The sequence below is a fragment of the Cariama cristata genome, unplaced genomic scaffold (genome assembly GCF_000690535.1).
Source record: "Cariama cristata isolate BGI_N322 unplaced genomic scaffold, ASM69053v1 scaffold35330, whole genome shotgun sequence".
In the NCBI taxonomy this organism is placed as follows: Eukaryota; Metazoa; Chordata; class Aves; order Cariamiformes; family Cariamidae; genus Cariama; species Cariama cristata.
The window spans coordinates 1-17,729 of record NW_009596980.1 but is presented as its reverse complement, the minus strand read 5'-3'; positions in this window follow the sequence as shown (position 1 = coordinate 17,729).

Below are 17,729 nucleotides of genomic sequence, written 5' to 3'. Positions count from 1 at the left end.
TGGCCCTGTAACTGTACCAGTTAACCAAATAAAAACTATTCCAAATACAGTGACCTGACCTATTTAGATTTACAGCCCTGGTTACACACTGGCTGGGCACAGTTTCTAGCTTTTGTGACAGCTCAATTCAAAAGCAAAAGGCAGCCTATGTTATCACTGGCAAGTAAACCACTTCTTTAACATACAAGTGACAAAATGACTGTATTATAAACATACACAAGAGTGTACACCAGTAGTGCAAGTTTTAAGGGCTCACATATAAAATGTGTTTGTGGGTGTCTGTATTTGTGATTCAGTTATTCACCTTATTTAACTCTGAAGTTAGATTTGCTATTGGTCTGCTGAATTTTATATCTGCAATGATAGAGATGCCTTAGAAACCTGCAACAGTCTTTCCTGATGATAGTCTTAGATTTTACATAAAAAAATAAATTTAACTGCTTGAAAAAGGTACAAAGCACTCTTGTTTCCACACTCTCAGGGAGAGGAAGGGTTGAAAAATTCATTTTGCGACAGCTGCCATTGTCGCATTAGCAAGCGACACGTGCAGTACACAACTTTGTTCTCTCATTTAATTTCTCTCAGTGGAACTCTAGAGACACAAAGCTAGGTCCCATTTGCAGACAAATTAATGTAAAATGCTGGGCCTAATCATGGTGCCACATAACATTTTAATCAGCAATAAAATAATTCCTGGGGGCAAAAGTAAAAAAAATAGGTTGCTTCCAAGATGCTTTTGCTGTTTCATTCAACTATCATCACAGAATCTAAAGAAGCAGAGTTCTTAAATAATCCAACTGACTTTATGTTATTAAAAAGATGCACTGTAGAACCTTTATGAATGTGAAATGATTTGCCTGACATAAAGCCAGCAATGAAATAAGACCATTCAATTCAGAACTGTGCATACATGAATTTTTCCCATGAAAATGGTTTTCATACAGGAACAAGGTCCATACCACAGTGTAATCTGGGGAATAAGAAGATTTCTATTCCTTTCCACTCATAATATACTATATATCTTACAGACACACCTCCGTCCAAAATTCTGATACATTACTTAGCATTTAGAGCTATGTTGGTAACAAAAATTTGCAATAGATATTTTCATTTCATTTTAGAGGAGGAAAAAAAAAAGTGTTTTGCAAACAATGGAACAAACTCTGTTCAATGCTGTTTTACCCAGTTTTTTTTTTTTCTGGTTTAACAGAGGAAGATTTAAGAATAGATATATATTTTTCATGTAGATTTTTCATAAAGATAAATTAGAGAAGACATACATACATAGTGCAATATTCACCCTGTAAGAAAGAAAACTGTATACTAATAAATAATACAGAAAACTGTATACTAATACTAAATATATTACTCACATAATACTAAGCATAATATACTATTACTTAGTATATACTAAACTATATGCTAATATTAAGTACTACAAAAATTATACACTAAACGTGCAACAGATGAAAATTAAAATTAGCAGAAGTTAGTTCCCTGCTTGGGTTCATTTTCTAAAAAACAAGAACAAGGATCAGCTTATGTATTGTGCAGCGCTCAGACTTTCCCAGGAATACTGTATAGGTATAAAAAGAGAAAATGACAGCAAATCATTAAATAAACATGATCTGTGTTTATAGTTAGCAGAAGAGACACTTCAGAAATAAGATTATAATGCAAGTGCATACCTGATTATGGATACTCTCATGTACTGCAGGATTCTTTCATCATTTGAATTGGTATTATTTACTATATCCAGTCTCTCTCCATATAAATGTGTGTTTGTTAATATATATACTATGCATACCTTAAGATTGCTATGATAATTGTAAACTTTAAGTATCTTTTTCACCACTGAGTTTCCACTTCACTTTCTGATATATTTCTAGAAATCTAGACTATTAAGTAAACTGATGTCCTGATGCCAAAATGGGAGAGGAGCAATATAATCTGAGTGAGTACTGCACAGCTTATCCAAGCAACAGCTGAACTGTAACTGGAAACTAGGAAAATGTCACTGCAAACCTGAACTGGTGTTAAGGAAGATGCAAATAGTTGAGATAAAAGGAAGCTTTTGTGAATAAATAAACAGCATTTAACTGATATAAGAAGCAGCAAAATCATATCTTGCTAAGTTAGGTTCAAATACTGCAACATTTTTATTTATTTAAGAAATGCCCATATCAAAATCATTTTTTAATACATCAGCATATGCTGATTTACCTTTTAATTATAAAGCTGATTATTATAACTCCAAAAACTAATTAGTATGGAGCAAGTCAGACTTGCAGTATTTCCATAAGAAGAATGTGTTCTTCAGGATGGATCAAGAAACAGTTCTCAGTCAAACTCTTGCTGGAAATCAGTGGCAAAGCAAAGCACTATACTTTAAAAGATCTTCTTTGGTGACCTTAAAATTGATTTTTTTCTTGAATACTTTTACCTTAATGTTTTATACTGAGCCTGTCAGCAGTGTGTTGCTGAGGCTGCTAAATATTTTATATGAAGCTGTATAAATATGTGATTTTAAAATCAATGTAATTGAGAAATTTCTAGCTCTAACTCAAAAGCAGGTAGGCTTCCATAGTTTGATTTACTATGTGGAAAATGTTCAAAAGAGTCTGCATGGTAATCCTGGGAAGCACAGCCAAATCTGTAGGTTTTCTTAAAGATCTAGCTTGTTATGTCAAGTGATTACTGCAGATTTCAGCTATCTTTTTTTGTTTTCTTTTTTTAATTTCTTGCCTTTTTGAGTATTGGAATTGTTCCCAGACAAACAGCAAACTGAAATATCTAGCCAAGTCTCATTAATAGCTTTACCGAATTTCGAACAATAACGTAGGAGCAGTTATTATCCACACTGTTGACTGCATAACAAACTCCTGCTTTGAACAACTGGAGCAGTCCTCACAGTAACATACTCTGCAATTGCTCATCTAGCACATACAAGATGGTAGATTTGCACAAACTAGTACTTCACATTACAGGGAACATACACCATGTTTAAAATGACTTTGTAAAAAAAAATTCCCTGTATGACAAAAACTGAAAAGATAACAAAGCACACTCAAAATCCTTCAATTTAAAAAGTACAACCACAAATCCAGCATCTCAAATCTCTGCAAACATTTTGTTTTGTTGTCTGTTTACCAAATAGTAATAAATGGCCACTTGCTTGCATCTTGACTTCTCAGTAATGAAAAAAAATCACAGAGACGCTGCATGTACTATAAACATAACAAGTGCAATTGCTCATCTAAAATTTTGCATAAGTAGGTAGAGGCCATCAGAGCATGCCTTCCCAACAATTCTTTGTTCAGTAGGAAAACCAGTTTGGAGGAGTACACGTGACATGTTACCAGGTGAGACCAGAGCCCTGCTGTACAGCTTCCAGCTGGTAAGGGTTACTTAGGTCTTGCCTGTAGAAGGGACCTGTACTATTTTGGTTTTCAGTTAGAAAGCCAATGGGCATCTATAAAAGGCCTAAAGCAACCTAATTATGCTGGCTTTGAGGCACTCTGGTTGAACTCTGGCCTTACACCATGCTTGAGATTTTATTCCCTTCTCAGCATGCTCATTCCTCATTCCTCATTCAATTTTTCCTCAAGAATAATTCCGTTCTTACAGAAAGGACAGTTTGTTTCGTTGTATCTGCTGGGGATTCCCTAATGTAATTCACCCCAGCAAAAAAGTTATTCTTTGTCATCTCTTCTGTATGTCCTTTCCTCCTCCATCACTAATGGCAGAGCAATAAATCCCTCGAGCTCCCAGATTTTGTACTTTACGACTCGTGTCCAGTCTTTCCTCGAATGAGCTGCCTGGAGTGTTCTCAGCACTCCTAATCCCCACTCCTACGAGTCTCAAGGAACGTGCCCTTTCTCCTTCTCACATGTCCCCTAAACCTAGCAGTCTAGCTTTCACAGACTTTGCTCATATAATGTGTTTGCATTTCCTTAGCCTTAGTGGTTCAACATTAGACCTCTACAAACTGATCAAACCCGCTTTCTTAGCAGCCACCATCTTACTAATTTTCTATTAAAACTACAAATTGGCCCTAACAAGGAAGCCGGGACATTTCTTCCACTGATCTCCACTGTGTTTCCACAAAACAAGTTCTCCAGGTTGACTTCATTCTCAAACTAATTTCTCCTCCCATTTCCCTCCTCAGTTATCGTTCGGTGTATTTCTTCCTGAGATAACATGAGAGTCTGCACACTTCTAGCACAAGTTATATTTTTCAAGAAGAGTTTCTTTCTCTCATTATTTTTTACTTCATATGAGGTATTAACTATTAATAAATTAAAGTCCACCTGATATATAAATTATTCAATAATCGTCCAATCTGTTTTCATTGAAGCATCCTCTGAAGTATCTTGCAGTGACCACTCGTCACAGATGTTACACTGATTCACAAAACTTTTGCATCAAATCAGTGTGACTGTCTCCAGCCAGAGCTACTCCAAGAGGTTGATGGCATTTGTACATGCTTTTGGAAAAAAAAAATCCTCGGCACCAGTATGTTTAAATTTGCTGAATTTGTTGGCATTAAATCTCCTCCTTTTCATGATACTGTCCATTAATCTACTGCGTGGTACACTGCAGTGATGAAAGGCTGTTTAGATTTCATTCTTTGTTTCCACCTTACTGTTAAGAAGAAGGGAACACTTTCAAACAGTGCTGTGTAAAATAGAATTGCTTGGTATGAGAGAATGACAATAAACTTTCACAGCGTGTGTGTGACACATTGCATTACCAACCAAAGGGTTTCTTTTAGATTTATAATTTCAAGGAGTTTAAGACACTGAATCCTTTAATATTAACATTATCTTATTTGCTTAGTAATTTTATGTATACTTCTGCAAAATACAAAAGCTATAGAGTATGTTTCTTAGTGTGAAATTCAATTGAAAATCATCCTTATTTCCTGAATTACACTTTACTTTCAAGAGGCCAGGATTTTCAGAGTTCCTCTTTGGTTTCTATTCTACTTTTCTCGCTCTTCTGTAACACACCAGCAGAAACATCCTTACCCATTTCCCATGGTACTGTCTGTTGCAGTAGTTTGGTGGCCCTAAATTTTGTCTGTTGCAGGCAAGTGGTCAGACTGAACATGCATTTCTTTGGGGATGCTACCAGACCTTTCTGAGCCCCAGCTTCCTCTCTGAAAAGAAGGCAGACAGAATCCGCATTCCCCATCTTTACCTCCAGCCAGCAGATGACACCACCAGAGCACTGCCCGTTTCAGCTACACCTGTATATATCCTTAACGGAGTGCCCACAGGCTGGCCACAGGCAGTAACTCACGGCTCTAGGCCGGTCTGCTCAACAGCTATGGAAATCCTGGGGAGACCGAGAGGCACTTCTCTGACATTGTCTCAGCATGCCAAAATAGCTTAACTTCATTTTGTCCTCTTGACTTTTTTCAAATTAATATTCAGTCTTGAGGCTGAAAGTATCAGCCACCACACCTGGACTGAGGTACACAGGTTCTTAGAAGAGCTCACCCTTAGCAAGGCCAAATCTCTTTTATGCAGTTCACTCACTTCTTCATTTAAGAGGGGTGTCTGCATTAGAGCAAACCTCCCTGAACTGAGACTGACTTCTTAAATTACATTATTTCCTAAAATGCTTATATTTTTGTGAACTGCAAACATTTCAGACTATCTGAAGAATTGTCTGTTCTTAAACTTAATTCCCTATCCACTTCCAGACAGTCTTAACAGTAGAACAAAAGAAAAGAATGAAAAGGCTCAGAGGAAATTCCAGAAATCCTTGCTGGCATTTTAGAAGAAGTCACCAGCTAGACATCAAATTCAATTCACGACCACTTTTCCTGCCACCAATACAACTCTATTTTTGCCTAATGAAACTCAAAAAAGGATAGCAGAGTGTCAGAATCAGTAGACAAAGGTCTATTTAAATTTCTACACGTTTGCCAAAACCTGGAGCATAGAATAGAGACAGCTGTTTATTTTTAAGTTAAATAATAGCCTAGGAAATAAAAAATAATTAACTCAGCATTATACTAATGCATGCTTCAGAGAATGCAGACTTTGTACCTTTGCCATTCAAATTTGTGAGGAAATAGCCCTTAATTAGTTTAGACTTCACTAGAAAATTTTGTTAATGAAAGTTTCACTGCTTCCACACATCAGCTCTTTGTGAACTGACAAGATCCTGGTGCAACAGCTGGGTAGCGTGTCTTCCTTAGACAAAATGAGCCCTTGGTTTTCATAAGGCCACCAACATAAAGATAGCATAGGTGCACTCCAGCACCCATAGGGTCCCCCAATAGCAACGCACAGGTACCTTGTAGGTTAGTCTTGTGTGAGCTTTTCTGTCTTACACTAACTGCGTGCCATGGATGCCCTGAAATGGAAATCCATGATCCTGCAAGTCTGTTCTTTCCATCCACTACTACTTGGATAATCCAGTTGAATTACAGGATTTGTCACAAACACAAGCTCACACCACAGCGCCGTGCCTGCTGCAATAGGGAGGTGCCAATTCTGTCCGCGTGGTGGACAGGAGATACACAAGTCCCGCTCTGTGGGGACTACAGAAACGGAGACATTTGTGAGGAAATAGCAGAGAGCAAGCAGCCCAGGGTATATAACTAGGCTGACAGCAGTACAGGGCTAGTCCTACCATAAGACAGTCTGTCCTAACTTATCTAAAGCTGGACAGCATATTTTTTGGAACTCACACCTTACTCGGTGAGCTCAGCATGTGTCAAGCTTATAAATACTTAATTTAACATACCATGTAGTAACGCACCTTTAACACTAATGAGATGAGGCCTACAAGCAGTTGGTGTATCTTCACTACAGACTGATTTCAGGTGATCGGCAGCACAATCTCTGCATGCCCGGCAGCTTTACCTAGGTGAGAGTGGGTGGGCTTCAAAACTCCACTGAGTTACTATGTTCCCTGTGGTGTTTTGTAGGAATAATACTTCTGCAAGCACAACACAAATCACATTATAAATGGCTGGTTTATGACTCTGCCTCAAAGAAGTATGAGATAACTTATCTTTGTCAAGGAGTAAACAAGGACTGTAGGGTGACATTGAAAAATTATCAGTATTCAAGTGGTTTCACCCGTGTCCTCACTGCAATGCAAAAAAGTCATAAGAGCTGAGTATTCGTGTTATTATAGTTAGGGATAATTCCTGTACTTAAAGGTTCTATTGTTTGACAGTTCTGGTTTTGCTGATTAGTTCTCAATGATTTTTTTCACAACTATAAGTGGAAAAAAAAGTTTTCTAATAAAGGTGAGATCCAGTATTTTGTGAGGGATTTTCTACCTTTGAAGGTTGCCAAAAAAAAAAGAAAAAAAGAGAAAATATGTGGAGGGTGAGACGATTTGACCTAAACATACCATTTAGATCAAAAACGTTATTGTTAAATAAAGAATATGCAATACCTATGGGAGGATCTTTTTTGTTTTTAAACTAATCTTGGAAATAAAACTCATTACACATGCAGCCGTACTGCTTGCTTTCTTGTCAAGCACTGCAGCTCTTACCAGCAGATACCAGCTCTGGCGACGATAGGAGAAGTCAGCACAGCTGCTAATTGCTTGTGAACAAACATCTGTCATGCCCAAGGCTGAGACACACCACTGACTCATCTACCAAAGGATTGATAGTCACCCAAAAATGTCACGAGGTTTTGAGAGTCATTTGAAAGTCGCTCTCAAATGGGCTCGCATTTTAAACCTAATAGCCTTCTGGGGGCTCCTCTGAGCCCTGCCATCAATAGCATGTAGCACATCCTACTGCCATGGAAACCATTTCTAGGTCACCTTTATGTAACAGTGCAGAGAAAAGATCTTATCATCAACTCCACCATTAAAGCACACTCCTTTTCAATGAAGATTGCAGTAACCAACTTAACATTTACTCTAATTACACATAATATGCCACAAACAAAAAGACATACTCTCTCCAGCATAAAGATGGGCACGTACATATCATGCAGGAGGTCTTGGCTCAGATTCTGCTGTTATACTTCTAGTCTTTTAGCAAGGGAAGCAAAATGATTGCCTGATCCTATGCGTCCATTTTGTAACTCAAGCTGTGTAACAGCTTGGGTTAAACTAATTGTGTAGAGAACATCATTAACACTGGAGAGAACCTACCAAGAGGAAAAACACAGCTGGAGCTGCTTTTACATATCTGGCTGGAGCTACATATAAATAAAACTGATAGAATCAATAATTTGAGTAATAAAATCAGATTTAAGGAGCCATTGAACTGAACAACAATATATTGAGTAGAGACAGAAAAGAGACAGGAAGCATTTCAAATCCTGAAATACAGAAATATTTCAGGACATAAGAAGCAAGAAATAATTACATAGCTGATTCTTTTCTGTTCAGGGAACACCAAAGAGTTACCAATGCAAGAGGAAGAAACTGAATTTTTACAGCAACTGTTAATGAACACTGTGACCTAATTATTTTAAATACAGAATCGGGATGTTCAGATCTGGGAAGGAAGTGTCTTTAGCGAGGCAGAATTAATGGAAAGGGAACCTAGGAAGAAAGATAAACAAAGTTTTCATATTACATTGATAAATCTGGAAATTTTACTCCTGTGGTGATAATTTTAACGATGAGAACTTATACTGCAGGACTCCTAGCTCATATGCAGAGCACAGTCCTCCATTCCAACAGCTGCAAATCCTCAAGAAAGACACTAATATTTATAGCTATCATTTGTTTTTCTTTTTTGCAACTGTTGGGTTTGTTGTGTTTTTTTCCCCTAATGGAGAAGCAGAATAGTGTATCTAGTAACCACCATTTCGTAAAAGGAAGTTTTTGCAAGTCATGGTAGACTGACTTCAACTTCTGCTATTATTTCATTGATTGTACAAGTCATTCCCAAACTCTTGAGAGTTAGAGCATGACAGAGACCACAAGCAATTAAAAAGTACAGGAAGAGAGGAAAAAAAATATGGCTGAGAGTCTGAAATAAAACATATTTGACAATGCTGAGACTACGGAAAAGGAGATTCTGCTGACAAGAATTGTACAAGAAAAAGCTCTCTAGAATGCGTAGAAGGAGAGGGTGAAATTTCCTTGGTTTTATTTTATCTCCTGTATGGACAAGGATGCCAGCAGATGTGGAACTGAGACCATGTTGACAAGGTGAAACTGAGAAAAGCTGAAGGACGCTTTTTCAAACAACTGAAAAATCCAAGCTACTTCAATACTGTATACTAATGCAGCACTATATTATTATCACCATTATTTTAAAAATCTAGAATATGAAGGATTTCATAATTGCTTAAGATAAAAACCAGCTTGCTCCTTTTCTGAGTAATGTTTCTGAAGGTACTTTACTAGAATTTGGATTAGTATTTGAAAAAGGCTGTGAAAATTCATTACGGAGAATATATGTCAGTATAAGTAAATATACGTTTAAATATAGATTACTGACTGATAAATTATATGAGGAGTAACTAAAGACCGTGCTTGTTTGTGTTATAAAACCATCCAGGGTTACGAGATCAAATATTTGAGCATTCCATTTCATTATAAATAATTAAATATTCAATAGGCCACTCATCATCAGAGAGGAACATGGAGGAATACAAAGATACAAGGTTTTGCACTCAAACTGCAGCCCTGTAATGAGAAGAGACCACCTTCACGTGGTCGATCTGCACAATCCAGCAGTCAGGGTACTCATCTGGGAATGGTGGAGCTGAAATTCAAGTTTGTGCTTTGAATCAAGAGGGACATGAATCATGATGTCTTTCAACCTAGATGAAGGTCAACAGCATACTGGGCTGCATTAGGCAGAGCATTGCTAGCAGGTTGAGGGAGTGATCCTTCTCCTCAGCCGAGCACTGGTGAGACATCTGGAGTGCTGGGTCCAGTGCTGGGCTCCCAGTACAAGACAGTCCTCTCAGAATTGCTGAAGTGAGTCCAGTGTGGGGCCACAAAGATGTTTAAGGGACTGAGCCATCTGACATACCAGGAGTGGCTGAGAGACGAGGTTGCTCAGCCTGGAGAACTGAAGGCTCAGGGGGAACTTTCTCAATGTGTATAAATACTTGGGGGGGGGGATAATGGAAGTGGAGCCAGACTCTTCTCAGATACCCACTGATATAGCAAGAGGCAACAGGCACAAATTGAAAGACAAGAAATTCCATTCAAACATAAAAAGATAATTTTTTTTTTCACTATGAGAGTGGTCAAACACTGCAACAGGTTGCCCAGAGAGGTTGTGAAGTCTCCAGCCTGGAGATATTTAGCACAACTGGACATGGGAGAAACCTGCTCCAGCTGACCCTGCTTTGAGCACGGCAGTTGGACTAGACAATCTCCAGAGGTCCCCTCCAGCCTCAACTATTCTGCGATCCTCAGAGCCTCTTACATACGGAGATGAAGGCCCCTACAGTTGGTGTTTTTCGCTGCTGACATTATGAACAAGGAGAGCATTACAGAAAATACACAGCAAGAAAACAAAGTGACAGCAGAATAGCCAGTGACTATCCCAACACGGGAAATCTGTGTCTGTCACTTACCAGAAAGTCTATGCTTGAGAAAACATCTGTTCTCAGGTTTTGTCTCAGGACAAAACACCAATTCACAACTGAATCTCATTTTGTGATGGAAAAAAACCACCAATGTCATGAGGAATCCTAAGCTGGTTTAGAATTTAGAGGCCTTTAAAACTAAAAGATTTGGCAATACAAAAACCTTGGTTTTCTTTATTCCTTTCCTCATGCAAGAAAACAGCAACTCCAAGCTTACTACTCTGTTCATATTTTTTAAGGAAAAGGGAGCTTAGAACTAAAAAGCAATAAGACTTTTTAAAGCCATTTCAAATCTTACGAGACATTTGGCATTGCCTTATAAGCAGAAAGAGACTTAATAACAAAAATCAGCATATAGGCCCATATACTACTGCTACTAAAAATAGAAAGAACTAACTCCAGCAATTTGTATGCAATCTTTGGAAAATCCTTGTTACAGACTCCATATTCACTTCATCCCTGCATAGATGAATAAACTCTGTAAATAGTTTTAAAGCTGCATCTGCTGTTGAATGATAACATTACAGAAACCTGGTCATAACTTCTGCTGAAAATAAACAGTTGGAGATATTTGAGGGATAGTAGAATTGTAGATTAGCCTTCGACTAGCTCATAAATTGTCACACAAGCAAACAGCAAATACAAGTCACATTTTCCTTTCTTCCTTATCACTCCTTGCTCAGCCAATGCCACATAAAAATTTCCATACAAATTATGGCAGGTATGGACACAGGAATGCTGACAAGTCACTTCATGGCCCTACTACAACCATGTTACAGTGAAAGAGTGCTAAATAGACCGCCAAAAGGTCTTTGGAAGCATTTTACACAATTATGAGAAGAAAAATGAACCATAATAGACAAATCATTCAGATTCAAGTTTAATTTTTCATAGTAATAAATGGATAAGAATGATTCAGAAAACAGCCTTAGCCATTGGTATGTTGTGTTTGCACACACACACACCCTACCATAATTAAACACAAGGTAATTTTGCTACTCAAACAATTTGACCATTGCATGTTCGTATTTGTCCTGTTTAACCATCAATGCTAATGTAACAATAAATTCCTCAGCTACATCTAGAGCACTTAGTCACTCACTTGACTCTACACTTTCTGAGTTCCAGGTCCTCCAGTGTTCACTATTTCCTTTCACCTTAGATTTTGCATTGGGAGAATAAATGGTCGTCTGCCTGGCAGAAGGCAGATAAGGGATATTTCCCAATGAATAGCTTCTACATTGCCTGATCAAGGGCATCGACCTGATTCAGTGCTTCACATTCCCTGCTTGGTTCTAATAACTCTTATTTGTCTTTGTGCTCTAAAGCGGATGCGATATTTACTAGGAACCAACCCACAAAACTCCCACCATCTTCACAATAAGTTACATGGAAAATTAGCTCCTCATGAGTGAAATCTCCCCGTCTAATTGTGTTTTACCAGTCCATATTCACTTATTTTCTGAATGAAGTAAACATTGGATATACAAGAACAAGAGAACACTTCTTTTCATACCATGTGCAGAAACAGTATTTGATAAGCATAACAGCAAAGATACTTGCATTTGAAACATCAATGCAAGATGAAGACAGCAAGCACATGCCTTTTCTTGGTAAACTGGTGGCGCTGATACGTACAGTCAAAATTACTAGAACTCTGTCATCAGGTCAGTCACGTTATGCCAAGTGTCTTGGAGTTTTATCAATACTGGTGAGAAGTACCAAGTGAACTGATGCCATTTACATCCTAAAAAGGCTTGTTGAAATGAAGAACTATTCTTTATGCTACTCATCTAGAGCACATTTTTACTATGTATATATCAAAACTTCTACTTTGGCCTACCCTAAGCACTGCTGGACACACTGAAAAGTCGTACCCACGTTAGAGGCCTGCACAGTACTAATAAAAAATCCCGGGGTGGGGGGGCGGTCCTGCAGGGAGTTTTTAAGGCCACAGTAATCCTCCATGATTTCTTCTGACTGAGCTGCTGAAAAGCTTGTTTATAGCCCTAAATATCTCAGGGGAAAATAGGAAAGAACTCAAGGATTATCAGTTCCCACCTGATCTAACTGGCATCCTCAGTGCACAGGGGTTAGTCCCAACTACCTCAAAACAGCAGTGAGGTTGTGAGTGTACATCTGTGTGCACGGGGCAGGGGCTTTGGGGCATCTCACTTTGGGGGTAGCAGAAAGTCAGGACACCCTAAGAGTTGTCTCAGCTTAGGTGAAAAGGATACCATTCGTTCGCAGTTTAAAAAAAATTTTTGGCTTGAATAATAGGGAGGAGAAGATTTGATTTCAGAAAGTTCCAACAAAACAAAAAGAGGAAAAAAAAGCAAAGTTACAAGACAATAGAGGAGAAAATAATGTAGCCATTTCAATAGACCTGACACTATAAAAAATCCAGTCTGGCAAGTGAGCATGCCCTACCTAGAATGTGAAAATAGTCCTGCATATGGTAACGATTGCTAAGCACATCACTATGGAAATAGAGAGCTCACAGCAGGCATAGGGATTCTCAGAAATGTGGAAAATCAATGCACTGTATGCTGTGGCAAAGAACGATTCCAGCAGAGTGACCTTTAAACAACTTGATAGATTTTAAGCAAGCAGAAGAGCAGCACAAGGGGACAAGACGAGTGCAGGAGAGCACGGCCATGCTGCAGTCCCTTGGCCAGCGGCAGCACCGGGGGTTCTCTAACAATTTGGCCTGGCAGTGGTTCTGTGGGATGGGAGGAATAACAGTAAGCATTATTTACCCATGTTTAAGGTAAAATGGGTAGCTATTTAACAGTAACGCTACATAATCATTTGAGAGGAGAAACAGAGACTACCCCACACCATGAAAACTACATAGCATATCAAGATACAAAGAATACCATTGATGAATATGGTCAGGACATCTATGTTAACAGCTCTTCCTTCCAGAGAGTGACGAGGACCCAGTAAGTGAAGTCCTCAGGGTGGCAGAGGGAAGAGGAGATGATACATCAGTCCGTTCACACAGCTGGAGGAAGGGCAAACTTAGCAAGCAGAACAGACCAAGAATTTTCCAGTGAAATACTCTGGCCAGAAAAAGTGCACTTCATTAAATTAAATTTTATTTTGTTGATATAAATAGCGTCCAGAGCTCTGCAGTATAACCAACAGTCTAGGGATATGGTACTCACCCAGGAGGTAGAAGACTGAATATAATTGAGTAGAGACTTAACTTTGGTCTCCCATATGATCACGAATTCTCTACCCATTGCACTACTGGCCTGCTGGGTTCTCTCTTAATCTTTCCTGTTGGAGCTGCTCCACTTTGCATAAATAATTGCATGTTATGCAGAGCAAGGAATTAAACCCAGTTCTCCCACATCCTAAATGAAAGCCCTGACCAATGGGGCATCCACTTCAACTTTACGTACACCTCTTGGGTTAAACCAGTTTAAATCAGCTTTTTGAATAAAGCATAAGTTATCTAAATCAGATGAAAAAACTCAACTAAAATCTGAAATCATCAATTCAGACTCACTCTTCCCTTCTTGTCCCCAGAACAAGAAAAACTATTCACACAGCCTTTTGCATTGGTTTCATTACAGCCGTTTAAAATAAGACTTCAAATAAGAACAATGGAAACTGCTAGCATAGAAGAGACCTAATCTGAAATGAGTTGCTCCCCGTCACAAAACCCACTATTAGTCACTGTTGTTTCTTTGTGTCCGCTGTACCAGGCAGGCTGGGTATTGAAGGGTAAGGAAGAGTGTTACCCTTTCATCCTACAGCCTGGGGGCTCTTTCAGGGCAGAGCTGGGAAAGTTGAAGGGGAAGAATGGAAAAAGCGGCTTTGCGGAGGCCTGTACTTGATTTGCTTTGTATATGCAGCTCCTTCATTTGCATTACATTTACTTTTAGAAAATCCAGCCATGTTAGCTCAGAAAAAACTTGATATTTACTGGCGTGCCTCAATTCTGAAAGGTATTTTATTTGTAATAAGCATTTTAATAACACACCGAAAAGAAATAATTCAAAATGTAAGAAAAAGGTTTGTATCTACCAAAACCAGATTGTGCAAGAGTGTCCATCACATTTTGCAGACTATACAATGGCTCTTTATATCTCTAAAAATTATTGTAGACCTCAAGCATACTTTCTGCAAAAAGATGTATGTTTTTCTCCCACACATTTTTTCATTTTTCTGGTGATGCTTGTTTCAGATACTTAAAATTCTCTTCCATTTGTTTCAAGTATTTTAAATACTTTTACCTATCACACACTTAATGCCAGTCTGGTTTACATTTTCTCTTACCTATGGCTTATATGGTATGCTTCAGGGTTAAACCACAGTAAACATTCATAAAAATAGCTAGCCATATAGAAATGCAATTTATTAGATAGTATTTTCTTTCTCATCAAGAACTAAATACCTATAGAAATACATAAATGCTACAATCATTTAAAAAAAGCTCCTAATTTTTAGTATTTTTCTTTTGCAAATCATAGTAACTTAAATGCGGTCTCCCTGTAAGAACATTCACCATCACCTCATTTAATAAATGTAAAACTCCAGTACTTATGATCCAAGAAAGTTGTACATTTTCTTATATGCTAAGATATATTTTTTAAAAAGTAGCAGATAGCTGTAATTTAAAATCAAGCTAAGAAATTTTTCACAAACTTAATAAAAGAGCTAAGATCTTTATTGTGTCTTTCAAACCAGAGGAAACACAATTAGTATTTGTAATAGTAATTTGTATTATTTGTATTTGTATTATATACTTATTCAGAGAGAGCTTAAGAAGGCCTTGATTTCAAAAGGCAGTCGGTCAGCAGTTGGGCTGTTAGTAATTTGTCATTTTAGATATGAAACATGGCTACATGAAAGTATTTCTTTTTTAAAAAAGTGTTCTGAATTATTTTTTGAGGAGAAGGATGTCAGTCTATTAATGTCAGTACGAGCATCCTTATGCTGAAGCATTTTACAAACGATAATCTAGAACTCCAAAAGTAGCAGAAGGGAGTAAACGCTCCCTTTCCTTTGCTACTTTACTGAAAATGGCTTTGAAAAAAAAGTAGCAACAGTGTTTCAGGAGGTGTTGTTTGGGAATATAATTCTTAAATACTGTAAACAAAAAGTAAAATTCAAAAGTAAATAAACTCAGCCAGAGTATGTAAGGCTTCAAAAAACAGTTAAGATAGTAAAAATCTTTGGTCACTAAGGAAGTTAGTGGGAAAAAAAAGAGGTGTAGGGGGAAGAGCTGTATTTCTTCACCCAAACAATCTGGTTTTGAATGAAAAACATAATGCAGAACTAATGATTAGTAAAAAGATCTCAGAGAATTTTTATATTAAAGTAGTAGGTATATGCTTATATTTTACCTGCTAGCACAATCTGATCAAATACTGTATTTCTTCTCTGCATATTGTCTACACTACAATGTTATTGTGTTATTGGGTTTGATATTATCCTCTTCCAGGCTGAACTTCCTTTCCACTTTCTCCAGTTTTACCTCAGGATTTGAAAATTATTTTTATCCTTATTTCCTTTTTTCACCTAGCTCCTTATGCATAAAGAAAAATCACCTCTAGCCTGAAAACAATAGTGTATCAAGAATTTAGAGCTGAAAGGAATTTGCTTGAGACTTGCAACATCAGCATCAATGGTGTAAAGCTGTGAAAGGGATTGAGCCCTTATCACAGATTTTTGGATGAAGAGATGGGTGATATACCTGTGTTGGTTTTTTGTCAGAGGTATTGCCAAAGTCAAGGTGTTGGGGAGAATTTATTTTGTTTGTTTTTCAGACAGATTATATTATTCCCACTCATATTCCATGCATTTATTTCAGCAGTCTGAGACAGTCTGGTGGGTGAAATATCAAAAGCCAAAAGATTTATACTGATTTCAAAAGTCTAGCACAAAACATACTGCTACTCAGAGAGCTATGCTACCTGGACTCAGTAGTTAATGCCGGTAACATCAATAATCCTCTATTATCTGATTTTATTTTCCTATAAGAAGCAGTTAGGACATTCTCAATTCTTCATGGCATTACAGCTTCCATGGCATTCAGGTTGCAGTACTGGCAAAGGGAATCAACCCTTCACACAGGAGGAAAGAAACTGCATGCAGGCTTTAAAATACTACAGAGAAGGTCCTTCTTTTCTGCCTTTTTTCCCTTAAAGTACATTGTAAGCTTTGGAATCAATACCATCCACATTATCGTTATTAGCTAACCTGCAGACTAGCTCCCACATCTTCCCCAAAGTTGCCTCACTGAGAAACTTTGTCAGCAAGGGCCAGCGTCTCCTAAATATATTTAGAGTACAGACTCCAGCAGATCCAGTGACTTGTCATCCACATAGCTATCTTTTGGTCCCTGTCTTTGCCTTACTTTGCAAGGTGAACTGCTTCAGTTCAGGTTAGCTAAATTGCGAAAAAATAGGAAGGTTTCAAACATAGGAGTCAATCCTTGGCTTCTATTCAAAAAGTTCTCAAATGCAAATATAGTTCTTACTGTTGAAATTACATTAGAGAAAGCTCATTCAATGGCATGTTTCTTTTGCCCACTAATTCTATTGTGAAAATAAAAGCAGATGGATTTTTCGGCTTACATTCTGACCAAGCAGAAGTTTTTGAGGAAAACTACCACATATAAAATACCAAATATCAAGCTGTGATATATTGAGTTTCATATATAGCAATAGGTCAAATACATCTTCGTTGACTATGAGTTAGATATGCTTTAGAATATACCCCTAACAATGAGATTTAACAGGGCTCTAAACCATGTTTCTGGACAATTTTTATACACACACTCTCACAAAATGAACGCTCAAAAGAATGGAACTACATAAAAACTGAACCAGGTTATTAATCAACACAAACTATGCCTCCTCCCCACAACAGGACAATACCTGCAGGATACATTTGCATATTGCATGTATCTGCATTGGAAATAATGGAGTTGTCGTAAGTGGAACAGATGGCAGGATGAAAGAGAAAAACCAAGTGGTGAAGAGCATACATTTATCTCTAGTAGTAGTGAAGTGCTGAAAGGAAGACCTGGAAGAGCCAGAAAGAAAGGTTTTTAGAGAAAAACACTTTAGAGATATAAGCTGTTCAGTTTCCCTTTTCTCCCCTATTAAGTAAAGATAACTTGCTTCGGTTCGTAAGATCATAGAATCATAGAATCATTAT